At 40.8% G+C, this 22792-nt stretch overlaps 1 pseudogene; it reads right to left on the reverse strand.

Annotated features, from left to right (window-relative positions):
- Window positions 1-6327: 6327 nt before the first annotated feature.
- Window positions 6328-10156, reverse strand: LOC128592310 (asparagine--tRNA ligase, cytoplasmic-like; annotated as a pseudogene).
- Window positions 10157-22792: the final 12636 nt, after the last annotated feature.

A 22792-nucleotide genomic window follows, 5' to 3' on the forward strand; every position in this document is an offset into this window, starting at 1 on the left:
GCCTCAGCTTCCTGAGTAGCTGGCACTATTGGCGCCCGTCACAATGCCTGGCTATATTTTTTTTAGAGATGAGGTCTTGCTCTGGCTCAGGCTAGTCTCAAACCTGAGAGCCCAGGCAATCCACCCACGTCGGCCTCCTAGAGTGCTAAGATTACAGGCGTGAGCCACTGCACCTGGCCTGATTTCTGAGCTCTATTGTACCACTGATGTATCTGTCTATCTCTGCCCTAATACTATATTTTAAATCACTTAGATTAATTAGAAGACTTTAAATTTGATGGAGCAAGTCGGTCCTTTTTCTTTCACAAAAGCTCTTGGCAATTCTTGAAACATTAAATTTCCTCCTAAAATATCAGTTTAGTAAATTAAAAAAATCCTATTGGAATTTTGATTGGAATTACATTAAACTCATAGATTACTTTTGGGAAAGATGACATCTTTTTGATATTAAGCCTTCCCCCCTTTTTTTGGAAACAGAGTCTTACTTTTTTGCCCTTGGTAGAGTGCTGTGACATCATAGCTCACAGCAACCTCAAATTATTGGGCTGAAGTGATCCTCTTGTCTTAGCCTCCTGAGTAGGGGGAACTACAGGTGCCCACCACAAAACAGAGCTATTTTTAGCGATGAGGTCTTGCTCATACTCAGGCTGGTCTCAAACTCCTAAGCTCAGGCAATCCCCCCACCTTGGCCTCCCAGAGGGCTTGGAGAAGCCTTCCCTGTCACAAAGAGAGCATATTCTTTCCCTCTTTTTTTTTTTTTTGGTAGGGCACTTTATCACCCTTGGTAGAGTGCCGTGGCATCACACAGCTCACAGCAACTTCCAACTCCTGGGCTTAGGCTATTCTTTTGCCTCAGCCTCCTGAATAGCTAGGACTACAGGCATCCGCCACAATGCCCGGCTATTTTTTTGTTGCAGTTTGGCCAGGGCCAGGTTTGAACCCAACATTCTCGGTATATGGGGCCAGTGCCCTACCCACTGAGCCGCAGGCGCCACCCTCTCTCTCTTTTTTAAAGAGACAGAGTCTCAATCTGTTGACCAGGCTAGAGTATAGTGGCTCACTATAACTTCAACTATCTGGGCTCAAATGATACTCCCACCTCAACCACCTGAATAGGAGGGATCACAGTCATATGCCACCATGCTCAGCTAATTTTTTTGTGTAGAGACAGGGATCTTGCCACGTTGCCCAGGCTGGTCTCAAATTCCTGCCTCTGCCTTTCAAGATGCTGGGATCAAAATGAGAGCCACTAGGCCCAGCCTAACCAGAATGCTTTTGAAAGAAGAGACTCAAAGTTACCTACATCACATAGCATGCATTCTTAAAAAAAAAAAAAAAAAAAAATAGAATCCTGGAACGCTGGGAAGCCAAGGCAGAAAGATTGTTTGAGTTCAGGAGTTTGAGACCAGCCTGAGCAGAAGTGAAATCCTATCTCTACTAAAATAGAAAATTTATCCAGGCTTTGTGGTGGGCACCTGTAGTCTCAGCTACTTGGGAGTTGAGGCAGGAGGATTGCTTGAACCCAGGAATTTGAGGTTGCTATGAGCTAGGATGATGCCATGGCACTCTAGCCTGGACAGCAGAGAGAGACATTGTCTCAAAAAAAAAAAAGCCCTAAGAGAAATTTCCATTTAGACTTTGTATATTTCAGTATATATACATCACACACACATACACACATATATATTATTTGAGATTCATTAAGGGAACAAAGAATTAGATTATACTGATTGCATTTGTTAGATAAAGTCCCTCTTATAATTGTGTCTCGCCCCCAAGAAGTGGGCTATACACCATGGCCCCCATCCTCCTTCGTCCTCCCCTCTCCCCACTTGCTCATTTCCCTACCTTGCCCTTGTATTATTAGCTCACCTACTGCCTTCATATTAGAATTGAGTACATTGGATTCTTGCTTCTCCATTCTTGTGATGCTTTACTAAGAACAATGTTTTCCACCTCCATCCATGTTAATAAAAAAGATGTAAAGTCTCCATCTTTTTAATGGCTAAATAGTATTCCATGGTATACATATCCCACAGCTTGTTAATCCATTCTTGGGTTGGTGGGTATTTTGGCTATTTCCACACTGTGTTGATAGTAAATTGAGCTGCGATAAACAGTCTAGTACAAATGTCCTTATGATAAAAGGATTTTTTTCCCCAGCAGCGCCTGTGGCCCAGTGGGTAGGGCACTGGCCCCATATACCCAGGATGGCGGGTTCAGACCCGGCCCTGGCCAAATTGCAACAAAAAAAATAGCCAGGCGTTGTGGCGGGAGCCTGTAGTCCCAGCTACTCGGGAGGCTGAGGCAAGAGAATTGCCTGAGCCCAGGAGTTGGAGGTTGCCGTGGTAGAGTGGAGGCACTCTACCAAGGGTGATAAAGTGAGACCCTGTCTTTAAAAAAAAAGGATTTTTTTTTTCTTCTGGGTAGATGCCTAGTAATGGGATCGCAGGATCAAATGGGAGGCCTAATTTGAGTTCTTTGAGGATTCTCCATACTTCCTTCCAAAAAGGTTGTATTACTTTGCAGTCCCACCGACAGTGTAAAAGTGTTCCCTTCTCTCAACGTCCATGCCAGCATCTGCAGCTTTGAGTCTCTGATGTGGGCCATTCTCACTGAGGTTAGGTGATATGTCAGGGTAGTTTTGATTTGCATTTCTCTGATGATTAGGAATGATGAGCATTTTCTCATATGTTTGTTAGCCATTTGTCTGTCTTCTTTAGAGAAGGTTCTATTCATCTCTCTTGCCCAGTGATATATGGGATTGCTAGGTCTTTTTTTGTTGATAAATTTGAGTTCTCTATAGATCCTAGTTATCAAGTTTTTGTCCGATTCATAATATGCAAATATCTTCTTCCTATTTCTTTTTTTTTTTCATATTTTTTTTATTTATTTATTTTTTCTGGTTGCAGTTCAGCCGGGGCCAGGTTTGAACCCACCACCCTCGGTATATGGGACTGGCGCCCTACTGACTGAGCCACAGGCGCCACCCGCAAATATCTTCTTCCATTCTGAAGGTTGTCTGCTTGCTTTGGTTGCTGTTTCCTTAGTTGTGCAAAAGCTTTTCAGTTTAATTAAATCCCATTTGTTTATTTTTGTTGTTGTTGCAATTGCCATGGAAGTCTTCTTCATAAAATCTTTCCCCAGGCCGGTAACTTTAAGTATTTTCCCCACACTTTCTTCAAGGATTTTTATTGTTTTATGCCTTATATGCCTTAGATTTATTTATTTATTTATTTATTTATTTTGAGATAGAGTCTCAAGCTGTTGCCCTGGGTAGAGTGCCATGACATCACAGCTCACAGCAACCTCCAGTACTTGGGGTTAGGTGATTCTTTTGCCTCAGCCTCCCGAGTAGCTGGGACTACAGGCGCCTGCCACAACACCCGGCTATTTTTTGTTGCAGTTTGGTCGGGGCTGGGTTTGAACACGCCACTCTTGGTATATAGGGCGGGCACCCTACTCACTGAGCCACAGGTGCCACCCTTGAATCAATTTTTGTAAGTGGTGAAAGGAGCAGGTCCAGTGTTAATCTTTTATATGTGGTTATCCAATTCTCCCAGTACCATTTACTGAATAGGGATTCTTTCCCTCAGTGTATATTCTTGTTTGGTTTATTAAAGATCTGATGGCTGTAAGAGGTTAGTTTCATCCTATGGTTTTCTATGCAGTTCGCAATGTCAATGTCTCTATTTTTGTGCCAATACTATGCTGTTTTGATCACTATGGCCTTGCAGTGTAGCCAAAAGTCTGGTAGGGTGATACCTCAGCTTTGTTTTTATTACTAAGAATTGCCTTGGCTGGGCGGCGCCTGTGGCTCAAAGGGGTAGGGCGCTGGTCCCATATGCCGGAGGTGGCGGGTTCAAGCTCAGCCCCAGCCAAAAACCACAAAAAAAAAAAAAAAAAAAGAAAAAAGAATTGCCTTGGCTATACGGGGTTTCTTCTGGTTCCATACAAAATGAAGAATTATTTTTTCCAAATATTCAAAGTATGATGATGGTTTTTAAATGGAGATTGTATTGAATCTGTAGATTGCTTTGGGTAGTATAGACATTTTCACAATGTTGATTCTTCCTAGCCATCAGTATGGTATGTTCTTCCATTTGTTAATATCTTCTATTTCTTTCTTTCTTTCTTCTTTTTTTTTTTTGAGACAGACTTTCACTATTTTGCCCTCAGTAGAGTGCCATAGCGTTACAGCTCACAGCAACCTCAAACTCCTGGGTTCAAGTGATTCTCTTGCCTCAGCCTCTCAAGTAGCTGGGACCACAGTTGCCCCCCACAATGTCTGGTTATTTTTTGTTGCAGTTGTCATTGTTGTCTAGCAGGTCCAGGTGGGGTTTGAGCCCACCAGTTTCAGTGTATGTGGCTGGCGCCATAACTGTTGTGCTATAGGTGCCGAGCCTATCTTCTGCTACTTCTTTTCTTAGGGTTTTGTAATTTTCTTTATAGAAGTCCTTCACCTCTTTCGTTATGTATATTTCCAGGTATTTCATTTTTTTTTTTTTTTGAAGCTACTATGAAGGGAATTGTGTCCTTGATTAGCTTCTCATCTTGGTTGTCTGGTGTATACAAAGGCTACTGATTTGTGAACATTGATTTTATATACTGAGACATTGCTGTATTTTTTTTTTTTTTTTTTTAGACAGAGTTTTACTTTGTCACCCCTGGTAGAGGGCTGTGGCATCATAGCTCATAGTAACCTCAAACTCTTAGGCTCAAGTGATTCTCTTGCCTCAGCCTCCCAAGTAGCTGGGAGTATAGGCGCCTGCCACAACACCCAGGCGCGGGTCTTGCTCTTTCTCAGGCTGGTCTTGAACCCTTGAATCCACCTGCCTTGGCCTCCCACAATTCTAGGATGATAGGTGTGAGCCACCATGCCTAGCCCATTGCTGTGTTTTTTTGATCACTTCCAGGAGTCTTCAGGAGTCTTGTGGTTGAGTCTTTGGGGTTCTCTAAGTACAAGATCATATTGTCAGCAAAGAGCAAGAGTTTGATCTCCTCTCCACCCATTTGAATGCCCTTTATTTCCTTCTTTTGCATTGTATTGTCTATAACTTCCAGCCCTATGTTGAATAGTGGTGGTGATAGAGGACAACCTTGTGTGGTTGCAGTTCTAAGTGGAAAACTTTCAGTTTTATTCCACTCAGTATATTACTTGTGGATTTGTGGCAGATGGCTTCGATCAGATTAAGAAATATGCCACTTATGCTTAAACACTTTTTTTGTTGTTGCCCTCCCAACCCTTTTATGAGTTTTTTGTTTTTGTTTTTTTTGAGACAGAGTTTCAAGCTGTCACCCTGGGGTAGAGTGCTATGGCATCACAGCTCACAGCAACCTCCAGCTGCTTGGCTTAGATGATCCTCTTGCCTCAGCCTCCCGAGCATGTGGGACTATAGGCGCCCACCACAATGCCCAGCTATTTTTTGTTGCAGTTTGGCGGGGGCCGGGTTCAAACCCACCATCCTCGGTATATGGGGCTGGTGCCCTACTCACTGAGCCATAGGTGCCGCTCTCTTATTTCAAATTCTATAAGGAAATTCCATTTTTCCAAATTTTTTCATATCATTTTGTGTGCCCTGGAATTATAAGCAGCTATGTGGATCAGAAAAGGTTAATAACTGAAGCAAAAGACTTGCATTCATTTGATTCTAGTATCTACTTCTGAATTATACCCTATTCTAATACCAGCAGATTTTCACACCATATTGACAATTTCCCCCTAAGAAATTCACTGATGCAATAAAATAAATTAGAAAATTCCAGTTATACTTAAAAGGACAGGAAGATTAAGTCACTGGAATGTCTTAGACCATCATTTAAAGCTATATTTGATTATGTATATAACCCCCAAATTACGACCTATAATTGGATAAAATGCTGAAATGTATCCACAACTGCCAAGTTACCTACCATATATTTCCCCCAAACTCTGTGATGGACACTTTTCTTTCTTCCTTTTTTTTTTTTTTTTGATGGACTCTTTTCTTAAGATAGCAATATCAATATCACTTGACATTCAAGTAATTTGGGCTACTTTTTAGTGTAGTAGGAATAAAAAGCATAGAGACCAGAAACAGTTATACCCCAATGGAATAAAAAGTAAAGATTATGGTTTATTGTTCTTTTTTTAATAGCAGCAGTTTAGGGGGTGGTGCTTGTGGCTCAAAGGAGTAGGACGCTAGACCCATATGCCAGAGGTGGCGGGTTCAAACCCAGCCCCAGCCAGAAACCGCAAAAAAAAAAAAAAAATTATTGAAAAAAAAAAGCGGCAGTTTATTTCTTTCACGAACTGTATTCTGTCCTTCACGCTTCAGGAGGAGTCAGTCACGGTCTGCAGCGTTGGACAAACCGGGGGTATAAGCACACATCTTGGATGTGATACGTATTTAAGATTCAAGTTAAGAACTGTTCCAGGCCCAAGCCATATCCTCCATGAGGACAGATACCGTATTTCCTCTGATCTGTATACCAGTAGTAGGGAGTGGGGTCAATTCTTTTTCTTTTATAACCTGCTAGCAGTTCTTCATTATCCCAGGTATGTGTTGAACTTCCCACAATCTCACTGACATTAGGCATCAAGACATCAACAGATTCAGTAAGCCAGGAATCCTCAGGACATCGCTGCATATAGAGGGACTTGATCTCCACAGGAAACTGACACAGCAAGATTGGTTCATTAATGGTGTCTGTCATCAATCTCTTAGGAGCTTCTGGGATATCTTCTCCAAATTCATAGAAAGTGCCATCTTCTTCTTTTTTTATTTTTTTATTAAATCACAGCTGTGTACATTAATGCAGTCATGGGGTACCATGTGCTGGTTTTATATACAATTTAAATATTTTCATCAAACTTGTTAACATAGCCTTCACAGCATTTCCTTAGTTATTGTGTTAAGACATTTATATTCTACATTTAGTAAGTTTCACATGTACCCTTGTAAGATGCACTATAGGTGTGGTCCCATCAATTACCATCCCTCCACCAATCCTTCCCCCCTTTCTCCATATTCTTGGGCTATAATTAGTTTCACAGTAGGGCTGAGTACATTGGATACTTTTTTATCCCATTCTTGAGATACTTTGCTAAGAAGAATATGTTCCAGCTCCATCCATTTAAACATGAAAGAGGTAAAGTCTCCATCTTTCTTTAAGGCTGCATAATATTCCATGGTGTACATAGACCACAATTTATAGATCCATTCATGGGTCAATGGGCACTTAGACTTCTTCCATGACTTAGCAATTATGAATTGGGCTGCAATAAACATTCTGGTACAAATATCTTCGTTATAGTGTGATTTTTGGTCTTCTGGATATATACCTAGTAGAGGAACTGTAGGATCAAATTGCAGGTCTATTTTTAATTTTTTTTTGTAGAGACAGAGTTTCACTTTATTGCCCTCGGTAGAGTGCCGTGGCATCACACAGCTCACGCAACCTCCAACTCCTGGGCTTAGGCGATTCTCCTGCCTCAGCCTCCCGAGTAGCGCAGGTCTATTTTTAGATCTCTAAGTGTTCTCCAAACATCTTTCCAAAAGGAACATATTAGTTTGCATTTCCACCAGCAGAGTAGAAGTGTTCCCTTTTTTCCACATCCATGCCAACATCTCTGATTTTGGGATTTTGTGATATGGGCTAATCTTACTGGAGTTAGATGATATCTCAAAGTAGTTTTGATTTGCATTTCTCTGATGATTAAGGATGATGAACATTTTTTCATGTCTGTAGGCTGTGCACCTGTCTTGTTCAGAGAAGTTTCCCTTCAAGTCCCTTGCCCAGCCTGAGATGTGAGCACTTGTTCTTTTCTTTCTTTTTTTTTTTTTTTTGTAGAGACAGAGTCTCACTTTATGGCCCTCAGTAGAGTGCCGTGGCCTCACACAGCTCACAGCAACCTCCAACTCCTGGGCTTAAGCGATTCTCTTGCCTCAGCCTCCCGAGTAGCTGGGACTACAGGCGCCCGCCACAACGCCCGGCTATTTTTTGGTTGCAGTTTGGCCGGGGCCGGGTTTGAACCCGCCACTCTTGGTATATGGGGCCAGCGCCTTACCAACTGAGCCACAGGCACCGCCCCACTTGTTCTTTTCTTGTTAATACGTTTGAGTTGTCAGTGGATTCTGGTTAATAAACCTCTGTCTGAGACATAACCTGCATATACCTTCTCCCATTCTGTGGGCTGTCTGCTTGCTTTACTTACTGTGTTCTTGGCTGTGCAGAAGCTTTTTAGTTTGATCAGGTCCCAGTAGTGTATTTTTTTTTTTTTTTTGGCCGGGGCTGGGTTTGAACCCACCACCTCCGGCATATGGGACCGGTGCCCTACTCCTTGAGCCACAGGCGCCGCCCCCAGTAGTGTATTTTTGATGCTGCTTCAATTGCCAGGGGGATCTTCTTCATAAAATATTCGCCCAGGCCGATTTCTTCAAGAGTTTTCCCTGCACTTTCTTCTAGTATTTTTATAGTTTCATGTCTTAAGTTTAAATCTTTAATCTAGTGAGAGTCTATCTTAGTTAATGGTGAAAGGTGTGGGTCCAGTTTCAGTCTTCTACAGGTCACCAGCCAGTTTTCCCAGCACCGTTTGTTAAATAGGGAATCTTTTCCCCACTGAATGCTTTTAATTGGCTTGTCAAAGATCAAATAACAGTAAGTAGTTGGGTTCATCTCTTGGTTCTCTATTCTGTTCCATACATCTACCTCTCTGTTTTTGTGCTGGTACCATGCTGTTTTGACCACTATCAATTTATTCCATCTTCTTTTTTTATATTGTGTTCTTTTAGCCACACAATAGCATCTGAATAGTTCATCCATTTGAAAGGCTGTTTGAATACTCTCGTTTGTCTTCATATCACATAAATCTTTTGCCTTTTACTGAAAGGCCTTTGGGGGTGCTTAAAGTTTGTTCACTATACTTGCTGCAGGTGATTTGAAGACTCTACCACATCACAGACCAAGTCTTTAGTTGCTTCAGGAGGTCCTCAAAGGTCAGGAAAGGGCACTCAGCTTCCACATGAGTGTGGTCAAAACAGGTGCCTTTGAGTTGTGGATTGTTCTGCCCTGTAAGACTGTGCAACACAAAAAACATCTCCGAGGGTTGGAATGCAGGTCTCCAGATACAACTAAGACTGAGTCAAAAATGCCTCCTCCCTGCAAAAGTCAAGCTTGAAGAGTATAGCACCACCTTCCACTTGCATTTGCACTACTGTTGGAGGCATAATTTCATAGTACCCCCTAAAAAAGAAGCGATCTCTCAGACACCTGGTGACCGTGGAGCGTGCTTTCAGGATATTGGACATGTCTTCTCCTCAGATCATCTTGTGTCTGTTATTGAGCTGGCCGTCAACGTCAGATTCTTCATTGATCAAGTTATCAGCTCCTCCAGCGGGGGCCAACCCAAGCAGTTCCCAGAAGTCACAACTCAGCTCATGGCCCCCTGCAGCCTGCTTGCCCTTTGGGGTAAGATTTAGCATTCTGTACACGGCAACACTACTCTCAGTAGACAAGACTATGCCATTGTAACACTGACACAACTCATGGGACAAGACACACTGAAGATAACTTGTACTATCCTGCAACACCAGAAACATTAAATGCTTCCCTTGCCTATACAGCCTGTGGACACAGCCAAACGTTTTCACTCTTTGGCCTCAATATCCTTCTAGTGAGTCAATCTTCATACATTTTGCCTCTGGAAGACTTGGATCTTTTTTTTTCTTTTTTTGCAGTTTTTGGCTGGGGCTGGGTTTGAACCTGCCACCTCTAGTATATGGGGCCGGCGCCCTACTCCTTTGAGCCACAGGCGCCACCCGGCTTGGATCATTTTTAATGGTAATCTTTTTTGCTTCTTCTAGGTTCTTTTCTTTTTGAAAATTATCTTCTGCCTCTTTCTTTTCCTGGGATTCACTCTTCATTTCTTCCCTATGCCACTTTTCTTAATGTTCTTCATCTGTGTTTTAGAAATAACATCCCACCTCTCATTTTCTTTTTGTGAATCTACATAAATAGTAGCAAATGGTTCTTTTCCTACAGTCATCAAAGCCTTGAGACCTGTTTTAAATGGTTTCTCCTTGGTTCCATCTCCTGTAGCATTGTTTCTCTCTCGATCTGAGACATACAGCTCTAGCACCAACCCTGAGGTCACTCTGGTGACCCCCAAGGACATCGACTCCTACAAAACCACCACCTTATTACCACAACATGCACTCTATGCCTAAATTCCTAAGTATTCTAACTAGAAAAGGATGTTGAATTTTACTGAATTGTATTGAATGCTTTTTCTTTTTCTTTCTTTTTTTTTTTTGAGACAGAGTCCTACTTTGTTGCCCTTGGTAGAGTGCCATGGTGTCATAGTTCACAGCAACCTCAGTCTCTTGGGCTCAAGCAATTCTCTTGTCTCAGCCTTCCTAGTACTACAGGTGCTGGAGACAACACCTGGCTATTTTTAGAGACAGGGTCTCACTCTTGCTCAGGCTGTTCTTGAATTTGTGAGCTCAGGCAATCCACCTTCCTCAGCCTCCCAGAGTGCTAGGATTCCAGGCATGAGCCAATGGCCCTTGAATACTTTTTCTGCATCTACTGAGAGGATCATGTGGTCTCTGTTTTTGCTTCTGTTGATATGATGAATTACATTTATGGACTAGAGTATGTTAAACTAGCCTTGCAGCCCTAGGATGAAACCTATTTGATTATGATAAATGATTTTTTTTAATGCGTAGCTATAATTCAGTGGGTCTCAACCTTCCTAACGCTCCAATGTATTTTCATTGTTAAAAAGGGGTCATGACCCACAGATTGAGAACTGCTGCTGTAATATATTGGCTAGGATTTTTTTGAGGATCTTTGCATCTATATTCATTGGTGAAATTAGTCTGAAATTCTCCTTTTTAGTTGGGTCTTTTCCTGGTTTTGGTACCACAATGATGTTTTCTTCATAGAATGTGTTGAAGATTTCTTCTTTCTCAATTTTTTTGGGAAAATTTCTGCAGTATGGGTATAAGCTGTTCTTTGAAGATTTGATAGAATTCTAGTGTGAAGGCATTTGGACCAGGGCTTTTTTTGTTGTTGTTGGGAGATTTTTAATTGTTTCTTTGATCTCAGTTCTTGAAATAAGTCTGTTGAAGAGATCTATTTCTTCTTGATTAAGTCTAAGCAGAGGGTAGGTATTGATCCATTTCCTCCACATTGTCAAATTTCTGGGCACAGAGTTTCTTGTAGTACTCAGAGATGATCTCTTATATCTCCGTGGCATCTGTGGTTATTTCTCTTTGTTGTTTCTGATGGAGGTTATTAGAGATTTTACTTTTCTGTTTCTAGTTAATTTGGCCAAAGGTTTATTGATTTTATTTATTTTTTTGAAAAACCAATTTTTTTGTTTTGCTAATTTTCTGATTTTTTTTTTTTTGTTTTTGGCCGGGGCTAGGTTTGAACCCACCACCTCTGGCATATGGGACCGGCGCCCTACTCCTTGAGCCACAGGCGCCACCCCCTAATTGATTCTTTTTAATTTCATTAATCTCTGATTTAATTTTGGTTATTTCTTTTCTTCTGGGTTTGGGAATAGATTGTTCTTCTTTTTCCAATTCCATAAGATGGTTTATGAGTTTGTTGATGCATTCTCTTTTTGTTTTCAAATTTAGGCATTTTAATGCAATACATTTCCCTCTTATGACTAGTTTTGCTGTATCCCACAGGTTTTTGGTAACTTGTGTCTTCATTGCTATTATGTTTGAGAAATATAATGATTTCCTCTTTTATCTCCTGAACCCAACTATTATTCAGCATAAGGTTGTTTAATTTCCAAGTCTTGTGTGGGGATGAATGTTTTTGTTAGAGTTGAGTTCCACCTTTATTGCCTTGTGGTCTGAGAAGACACAAGGTGTAACTTCTATTCTTTTAATTTTGCTAAGGTTTGATTTGTATCCTAAGATGTGGTTGATTTTGGAATATGTACCATGGGCTGATGAGAAAAATGTATATTCCTTAGCTTTGGGATGGTGTGTTCTGTATAAGTCTATTAATTTCATTTGTTCCAGAGTCACATTGAAGTCCTTTGTATCTTTGTTTAGTTTCTGCTTAGAGGATCTGTCCAGTTCTGTCAGAGGGGTGTTAAATTCCCTAGCTATTATGGTGTTATGGGGTATCATATTGCTCAGACTCATCAAGGTCTGTTTCATAAATCTGGGAGCATTTAAGTTGGGTGCATAAATATTTAAAATTGAAATGTCTTTTTGTTGTATTTTTCCTTTGACCAGTATAAAGTGTCCATCTTTGTCTTTCTTTAGTTGTTTTAAATCTGCAATAAGATTGCAAGCCCTGCTTTCTTTTGATTTCCATTTGCTGGAAATACTGTTTTCCATCCCTTAACATTAAGTCTTATTTTGTTCTTCAAGGCTAGATGTGTCTCCTGGAGATAGCATATGGATGGGCTTGTGCTTTTTCATCCTATCAGCCAGCCTGTGTCTCCTCAGTGGTGAATTCAGTTCATTGATTTTTTTTTTTTTTTTTGCAGTTTTTGGCAGGGGACAGGTTTGAACCCACCACCTCCAGTATATGGGGCTGGCGCCCTACTCCTTTGAGGTACAGACACCACCCTCAGTTCATTGACATTTATTAAGAGAATTGATAAGTGTGGTGGAATTCTATTCATCTTATTTTGTAAAAGTCCATTGTGTAGTTTTATCCTTTGTGCCTTTGTGGAAGCTTAAGTTTTGACCTTTAGCTTCTGGGTGTTTACTTTGCTGGTGGTCCATTGTAGTGGTCAATGTTGAGAACGGGTCTAAGTACTTCCTGTAGAGCTGGTCTTGTGGCAAATTTCCTCAGTGCTTATATATCTGTAAAAGATTTGATTTCTCCATCATTTTTGAAGCTTAGTTTAGCAGGATATAGAATTCTGGGCTGAAAATTGTTTTGTTCAAGAACATTGAAGGTAAATGACCATGCTCTTCTGGCTTGGAAGGTTTCAGTTGAAAAGTCTGCTGTCATTCTGACAGCTCTGCTTCTGTAGGTCAGTTGACACTCCTGCCTGCTTGCAGATTTTTTTCTTTCACCTTGACTTTGGACAGGCTTATTACGATGTGTGTTGGAGAAGCTCTGTTTGCGTTGAGATGACCTGGGGTTTGATATCTATCTGAAAGGAGTAAAACATGAGAAGTTTAGTAAAACATGAGAAGTTTTCATTTATGATAGTCTCCAGTACGGCTTCCATTCCTTTGGAACAATCTTCTTCCCCTTCAGGAATCCCTATTATTTGTATGTTTGAACGTTTCATAGAGTCTTGTTGATCTTTAAGCGCCTGTTCTGCCTCTTTTTTTTTTTGTATTGTTGGGGATTCATTGAGGGTACAATAAGCCAGGTTACACTGATTGCAATTGTTAGGTAAAGTCCCTCTTGCAATCACTGTTCTGCCTCTTTAACTACCTGGGTTAACACAAAAACTTTACCCTCTAGCTCTGAGGTTCTTTCTTCTTCATTGTCCAGCCTATTTTTTGATACTTTGTACTGCCTCTTTACATTTCCTGATTATCTCCTTCATTTCTTTAAGTTTTGCCATATCCTTTCATATTCCACATATCTCTTGTCTGACTTTTAGTTCTGTCTTTCCATTTTCTAATCCATTTCTTTTATTGCCTTTATCATCCATATTTTAAATTCCCTTTCTCTCAAGTCCATTTTTTTTTTTTTTTTTTTTTTTGTAGAGACAGAGTCTCACTGTACCGCCCTCGGTAGAGTGCCATGGCGTCACATGGCTCACAGCAACCTCTAACTCTTGGGCTTACGCAATTCTCTTGCCTCAGCCGCCTGAGCAGCTGGGACTACAGGCGCCCGCCACAACACCCAGCTATTTTTTTGTTGCAGTTTGGCCGGGGCTGGGTTTGAACTCACCACCCTCGGCATATGGGGCCGGCGCCCTACTCACTGAGCTACAGGTGCCGCCCCAAGTCCATTAATTATTTATAGGTGGAATCTTCTCCAGTCTGAGCTGCCTCATAGTCCCTTGGGAGAGCTACTGTTTTGGTTTATCATGTTGCCTGAATTTTTCTGTTGGTTCCTCCTCATGTGTTCTCTTTATTATTAAATCATAGCTGTGTACATTAATGCAATCATGGGGCACCATACACTGGTTTTATAGACCATTTGACATATTTTCATCACGCTGGTTAACATAGCCTTCCTGGCATTTTCTTAGTTATTGTGTTAAGACATTTATATTCTGCATTTACTAAGTTTCACATGTACCCTTGTAAGATGCACTGTAGGTGTAATCCCACCAATCACTCTCCCTCTGCCCATCCACCCCCTCCCTTCCCTCCTTCTCCCCCATATTCTTAGATTACAAGTGGGTTATAGCTTTCATATGAAACCCATAAATTAGTTTCATAGTAGGACTGAGTACATTGGATACATTTTCTTCCATTCTTGAGATACTTTACTAAGAAGAATATGTTCCAGCTCCATCCATGTAAACATGAAAGAGGTGGGAGGCGGAGCAAGATGGCAGCCGAGTAACAGCTTCCTTGCATCTGGGCACCGTGAGTCTGGGGAGATAGGACTCCAGGCATCTCTGGCTGGTGGGAACTGCCTATCATCAATCCTATGAGGATACAGGGAGTCAGTGAGAGACTTCTGGACCCCAAGAGGAGGACTAAAACCGTGGAAAACCGGCAAGTGGTAGCGTGTGTTCAATCCGTCTAAACCCGCCCACAACTGTAAGTTCAGTAGCAGCGAGACTGCAAACCAGAAAGGCCTTACCTGTGAACTGTTTTGATGTCCTTGGACTTGGCACTGAGTTGAACTGCCTTGGGGAAGGCCTGAGCGGGAGTGCGGAGAACTTTGGCCATTGTCTAGGGCCCCAGTCTGAGCCGCTGAGCCAGACGGAACTAATAGTGTTTGGCGGTGGGTCACACGGATCCATTGTCAGTGATCTGCCCCGGCAAGCTCCGCCCTCAGGGTCGCAGAGCTAGAAACGGGTGGGAGCTGGTAACCCAGCAACCAAGTAGCCTAAGGGTGGGGTCTGAGCTGCCTTGCAGCCCTAACCCTCAGGGGCAGAGTGAGACCGGTTTTGGCACACTGGGTAAGTGGATAGCCACTTCAGCAGCGATTCCAGCGAGAAAGCTGGGAAAGCTTCTGCTCAGCAAGTTTACAAGTTCAAAGTGCCTTTTAAGTAGGCTGAAGAGAGATTTAGGGTGTCTACCTGCTGGGGTTTGAGAAATCAGCAGCCTGCAGTCGTATCAGAACTGTGACTAACATCTCATACCCCAGAAGACCACGTGTTGCCCAGACAATATTCAATAACATATACAAACTGCTTTGTTTCTGGTTGTGTATTTTTTTCTTTGGTTGTTTTTTTTGTTTGTTTTGATGTTGCTGATGTTCCTTTGTTTTTTTAATTTCAATCTTTTCCACACAGATCCCTTTTTCTTTCTCAATTTTCCAACTTTAATTATAATTTCCCATTGCTGCCTTTTTTAATAACTTCAACTTCATTTTTGCTAGTGTTTCTACCAATATAATTTGGTTTTTCACCCAATTTTATCCCTGTAAAGTTTTCTGTTTGCTTGTTTTGGTTTGATTTATAGCATTTTTGTCTTTCCTCTCTACTTGGTGGAGGTGGAGTACTGTGTCTGATCAGGTTAGCAAAGAGCTGCTGACCTCAAGGGAACCACGCAACTGGGCACCCCCAGAAGGTGGGGTTTTTTAAGGTTGTGTCAAAGTACCCTACTGTGCACCTATATTGCCCTGTCTCCCTCTTTCTGTGCCTCTCTTCTTTTTGTCAATATTCCTTATACCCACCCCCTCTTCTTTCTCTTTCTTTTTTTCTTATCACTCGGTCCTCCTTTCATTCATTCCCTTTTTTTTGCTCTTCAACCTTCTCACTCTTCTGGTCCTGTAACCCTTAGTCCACAGGCACAAGAACTTAAAGAGCAAGAGGAAGTGAAAGGAAAATTAGGGCAAGGAAACAGATAAAAGAAATCACTCATGAGGAAGAATCAGCAGAAAACTCCAGGCAACATGAAGAACCAGTCTAGAACAACCCCACCAAGGGACCATAAGGTAGCTACTGCAGATGATTCCACCAGTATAGAAATGTTAGGAATGACAGAAAGGGAATTTAGAATACACATGTTGAAAACAATGAAAGAAATGATGGAAACAATGAAGGAAATTGCTAATAAAGTGGAAAATAACCAAAAGGAAATCCAAAAACAGAATCAAATAAGAGATGAACGATATGAAGAATATAAAAAGGATATAGCAGACCTGAAGGAACTGAAACAGTCAATTAGGGAACTTAAAGATTCAATGGAAAGTATCAGCAACAGGTTAGACCATGCAGAAGAAAGAATTTCAGAGGTAGAAGACAAAGTTCTTGAGATAACTCAGACAGTAAAAGAGGCAGAAAAGAAGAGAGAGAAAGCAGAACGTTCACTGTCAGAATTATGGGACTTTATGAAGCGTTCCAACATACGAGTTATAGGAATTCCAGAAGGGGAAGAAGAATGCCCCAGAGGAATGGAAGCCATACTAGAGAATATTATAAAAGAAAATTTCCCAAACATCACCAAAGATTCTGACACACTGCTTTCAGAGGGATATCGGACCCCGGGTCGCCTCAACTCTAACCGAGCTTCTCCAAGATACATTGTGATGAACCTGTCCAAAGTCAAGACAAAAGAAAAGATTCTGCAAGCTGCCAGGAGTAAGCGCCAGTTGACCTACAGGGGCAAATCCATCAGAGTTACCGCAGACTTCTCTAATGAAACTTTCCAAGCAAGAAGACAATGGTCATCTACCTTTAATCTACTTAAACAGAACAATTTCCAGCCCAGAATTCTGTACCCTGCTAAGCTAAGCTTCAAAATTGACGGAGAAATCAAATCATTTACGGATATACAAACATTGAGGAAATTCGCCACAACAAGATCAGCTCTACAGGAAATACTTCAACCTGTTCTGCACACTGACCACCACAATGGATCAGCAGCAAAGTAAGAACTCAGAAATCAAAGGACAGAACCTAACCTCCACACTGATGCAAAAGATAAAACTAAGCAATGGACTCTCACCAAATAAGACGAATAGAATACTACCACACTTATCAATTATCTCAATAAATGTTAATGGCTTGAATTCCCCACTGAAGAGACATAGATTGGCTGACTGGATTAAAAAACACAAGCCATCCATTTGCTGTCTGCAAGAAACACACCTGGCTTTAAAAGACAAATTAAAGCTCCGAGTCAAGGGTTGGAAGACAATTTTTCAGGCAAATGGAATTCAGAAGAAAAGAGGAGTTGCAATCTTATTTTCAGATACATGTGGATTTAAAGCAACTAAAGTCAAAAAAGACAAAGATGGTCACTTTATATTGGTCAAGGGAAAACTACAACAAGAAGACATTTCAATTCTAAATATTTATGCACCCAATTTAAATGCTCCCAGATTCTTGAAGCAGACCTTACTCAGTCTGAGCAATATGATATCTGATAATACCATCATAACAGGGGACTTTAACACACCTCTTACAGAGCTGGACAGATCCTCTAAACAGAAATTAAAGAAAGATGTAAGAGATTTAAATGAGACCCTAGAACAACTATGCTTGATAGACATATATAGAACACTCCACCCCAAAGATAAAGAATATACATTCTTCTCATCACCCCATGGAACATTCTCCAAAATTGATCATATCCTGGGACACAAAACAAATATCAACAGAATCAAAAGAATTGAAATTTTACCTTGTATCTTTTCAGACCATAAGGCACTAAAGGTGGAACTCAACTCTAACAAAAATGCTCAACCCCACCCAAAGGCATGGAAATTAAACAATCTTCTGTTGAATAACAGATGGGTGAAGGAAGAAATAAAACAGGAAATCATTAACTTCCTTGAGCATAACAACAATGAAGACACAAACTACCAAAACCTGTGGAATACTGCAAAAGCAGTTTTGAGAGGAAAATTCATCGCTTTAGATGCCTACATTCGAAAAACAGAAAGAGAGCACATCAACAATCTCACAAGAGATCTTATGGAATTGGAAAAAGAAGAACAATCTAAGCCTAAACTCAGTAGAAGAAAAGAAATCTCCAAAATCAAATCAGAGATCAATGAAATTGAAAACAAAAGAATCATTCAGAAAATTAATGAAACAAGGAGTTGGTTTTTTGAAAAAATAAATAAAATAGATAAACCATTGGCCAGACTAACTAGAAATAGAAAAGTAAAATCTCTAGTAACCTCAATCAGAAACGATAAAGGGGAAATAACAACTGATCCCACAGAGATACAAGAGATCATCTCTGAATACTACCAGAAACTCTATGCCCAGAAATTTGACAATGTGAAGGAAATGGATCAATATTTGGAATCACACCCTCTCCCTAGACTTAGCCAGGAAGAAATAGAGCTCCTGAACAGACCAATTTCAAGCACTGAGATCAAAGAAACAATAAAAAAGCTTCCAACTAAAAAATGCCCTGGTCCAGATGGCTTCACTCCAGAATTCTATCAAACCTTCAAGGAAGAGCTTATTCCTGTACTGCAGAAATTATTCCAAAAAACTGAGGAAGAAGGAATCTTCCCCAACACATTCTATGAAGCAAACATCACCCTGATACCAAAACCAGGAAAAGACCCAAACAAAAAGGAGAATTTCAGACCAATCTCACTCATGAATATAGATGGAAAAATTCTCAACAAAATCCTAGCCAATAGATTACAGCTTATCATCAAAAAAGTCATTCATCATGATCAAGTAGGCTTCATCCCAGGGATGCAAGGCTGGTTTAACATACGCAAGTCCATAAACGTTATCCACCATATTAACAGAGGCAAAAATAAAGATCATATGATCCTCTCAATAGATGCAGAAAAAGCATTTGATAAAATCCAGCATCCTTTTCTAATTAGAACACTGAAGAGTATAGGCATAGGTGGCACATTTCTAAAACTGATTGAAGCTATCTATGACAAACCCACAGCCAATATTTTACTGAATGGAGTAAAACTCAAAGCTTTTCCTCTTAGAACTGGAACCAGACAAGGTTGTCCTCTGTCACCTTTACTATTCAACATAGTGCTGGAAGTTCTAGCCAATACAATTAGGCAAGACAAGGAAATAAAGGGAATCCAAATTGGAGCAGAGGAGGTCAAACTCTCCCTCTTTGCTGATGACATGATCTTATACTTAGAGAACCCCAAAGACTCAACCACAAGACTCCTAGAAGTCATCAAAAAATACAGTAATGTTTCAGGATATAAAATCAATGTCCACAAGTCAGTAGCCTTTGTATACACCAATAACAGTCAAGATGAGAAGCTAATTAAGGACACAACTCCCTTCACCATAGTTTCAAAGAAAATGAAATACCTAGGAATATACCTAACGAAGGAGGTGAAGGACCTCTATAAAGAAAACTATGAAATCCTCAGAAAGGAAATAGCAGAGGATATTAACAAATGGAAGAACATACCATGCTCATGGATGGGAAGAATTAACATTGTTAAAATGTCTATACTTCCCAAAGCAATCTACCTATTCAATGCCATTCCTATCAAAGTACCTACATCGTACTTTCAAGATTTGGAAAAAATGATTCTGCGTTTTGTATGGAACCGGAAAAAACCCCGTATAGCTAAGGCAGTTCTTAGTAACAAAAATAAAGCTGGGGGCATCAGCATACCAGATTTTAGTCTGTACTACAAAGCCATAGTGGTCAAGACAGCATGGTACTGGCACAAAAACAGAGACATAGACACTTGGAATTGAATTGAACACCAAGAAATGAAACTAACATCTTACAACCACCTAATCTTTGATAAACCAAACAAGAACTTACCTTGGGGGAAAGACTCCCTATTCAATAAATGGTGTTGGGAGAACTGGATGTCTACATGTAAAAGACTGAAACTGGACCCACACCTTTCCCCACTCACAAAAATTGATTCAAGATGGATAAAGGACTTAAATTTAAGGCATGAAACAATAAAAATCCTCAAAGAAAGCATAGGAAAAACACTGGAAGATATTGGCCTGGGGGAAGACTTCATGAAGAAGACTGCCATGGCAATTGCAACAACAACAAAAATAAACAAATGGGACTTCATTAAACTGAAAAGCTTCTGTACAGCTAAGGAGACAATAACCAAAGCAAAGAGACAACCTACACAATGGGAAAGGATATTTGCATATTTTCAATCAGACAAAAGCTTGATAACCAGGATCTATAGAGAACTCAAATTAATCCACATGAAAAAAGCCAACAACCCCTTATATCAATGGGCAAGAGACATGAATAGAACTTTCTCTAAAGACGACAGACGAATGGCTAACAAACACATGAAAAAATGTTCATCATCTCTATATATTAGAGAAATACAAATCAAAACAACCCTGAGATATCATCTAACCCCAGTGAGAATGGCCCACATCACTAAATCTCAAAACTGCAGATGCTGGCGTGGATGTGGAGAGAAGGAAACACTTTTACACTTGCTGGTGGGACTGCAAACTAGTACAACCTTTCTGGAAGGAAATATGGAGAAACCTCAAAGCACTCAACCTAGACCTCCCATTTGATCCTGCAATCCCATTACTGGGCATCTACCCAGAAGGAAAAAAATCCTTTTATCATAAGGACACTTGTACTAGACTGTTTATTGCAGCTCAATTTACCGTTGCCAAAATGTGGAAACAGCCTAAATGCCCACCAACCCAGGAATGGATTAACAAGCTGTGGTATATGTATACCATGGAATACTATTCAGCCATTAAAAAAAATGGGAGACTTTACATCCTTCGTATTAACCTGGATGGACGTGGAAGACATTATTCTTAGTAAAGCATCACAAAAATGGAGAAGCATGAATCCTATGTACTCAATCTTGATATGAGGACAATTAATGACAATTAAGGTTATGGGGGGGGAAGCAGAAAGAGGGATGGAGGGAGGAGGGTGGGGCCTTGGTGTGTGTCACACTTTATGGGGGCAAGACATGATTGCAAGAGGGACTTTACCTAACAATTGCAATCAGTGTAACTGGCTTATTGTACCCTCAATGAATCCCCAACAATAAAAAAAAAAAAAACATGAAAGGTAAAATCTCCATCTTTCTTTAAGGCTGCATAATATTCCATGGTGTACATATACCACAATTTATTAATCCATTCATGGATGTCATGTGTTCTTTCTTCTTGTTCACTTCCTTGTCCTCCTTTTTCCTTCTCACTGCCTCCTTTGTTTTTAAACAGAAGTCTTTGTTCTTGATGACAGTTTGTTGGAAACTGTTGCTGGGTCACCAGTTGGCACTGTGCCTTCTTTTAGAAACTGAGAGCACAGCCAGCAACCTCTATGGTCCTTATTCCAAACATAGTTGCCTTCGGTGATTGCCCGATGTTTCTTCGGCATTCAGATCATGCCTGGTTGAGATCTTAAAGCTCACAAGAATCCTTCAGGGGCAGGTCTCACAGTGCCCCCTGACTCCAATTCCTGTGGGATGTGGGAGTCCCTCAGCCTGTCCCAGGAGTGGAGTTCTGATCCCAGCAGGGGTAATTAATACAGCCATGCTTTAGGTTCCTGCTATGACCTTCTCATGACTTTCCCACAATGGCAACCCCCTGGTTTACAACACCTTCTCAGTATGGCTGCCTTGCCAGTCACCAAATGTATGGCATGTCCACTTCAACCAGCATTCAAATCTGGTTGTTGTATACTGTTTGAGTCTGCCCATTCTTCCAAGCTTTACACTTAATGCACAGCTTCCCCCAACAGCTAAAAACTCAGGAAAGACTTCCTCCCATCGCAGGCCTCTGTGGGGTGCAGGGGCAGCTGATCACAGTCAGTGGCAATCACTTGCCTAATTCATCAGATTTCCACTGTTCCAGATCATATGTTGCATCCAGTTCACCACCTCCTCTCTGTGCTCCCTGAGCTATGACTCTGGGTAAGATCCCCACATCAGGTATGGCTGGGTTCTCTCTTTTCCCCCAGTTGTTCTAGGAGAGGTCAGCCGAATGATCCTTCTGGTCCGCCATCTTGCTCTGCCCCTCAATATATATATTTTGAAGTGTGTAAACATAGTCCATTCCATTCTGCTCCACTCTATTCCTTTTCATTCCACTCCAATAGACTAGACTCAACTCCATTCTATTTTACGCCATTCCATTCCACTCCATTTCACTCAATTTCACTGCATTCCACTCCACTCCATTCCACTAAATTCCATTCCATTCTTTACCATTCCTTTCTAGTCTACTCTATTCCATTCCTTGGCATTTCATTCCACTTTATAATACTACATTCCTTTCCACCCCACTGCATTCCTCTCTATTTCACTTCTTTCCACTTCACTCTATTCAATTGTACTTCATTCCACTCACCACACTACACTCTATTCCATTCCATGCCATTTCTATTCATTCTACTCTATTTCACTCCACTCCATTCAATTCCATTCCATTCCATTCCAATCCAGCCCATTCTATTCTATTCCATTCCACTCTATTACAACCCATTGTGTTCCACTCTATTCTACTCCACTTCAGTTCACTCCATTGCATGAATTCCATTCCTTTCCAGTCCACTGAATTCCACTCCACTTTTCCCCATACCATTCCATTTCACTACATTCCATTGCATTTTATTCCATTCCACTCCGTTTTATTCCATTCAGCAACATACCATTCCACTACACTCTACTGCATTCCACTACATTTCATTATATTCCACTGTACTACAGCACACCACATTCAATCCAAAACATTATATTCCATCTCATTTTATTACATTCCAGT

This window comes from Nycticebus coucang, chromosome 8 (assembly GCF_027406575.1).
Source record: "Nycticebus coucang isolate mNycCou1 chromosome 8, mNycCou1.pri, whole genome shotgun sequence".
Taxonomy (NCBI): domain Eukaryota; kingdom Metazoa; phylum Chordata; class Mammalia; order Primates; family Lorisidae; genus Nycticebus; species Nycticebus coucang.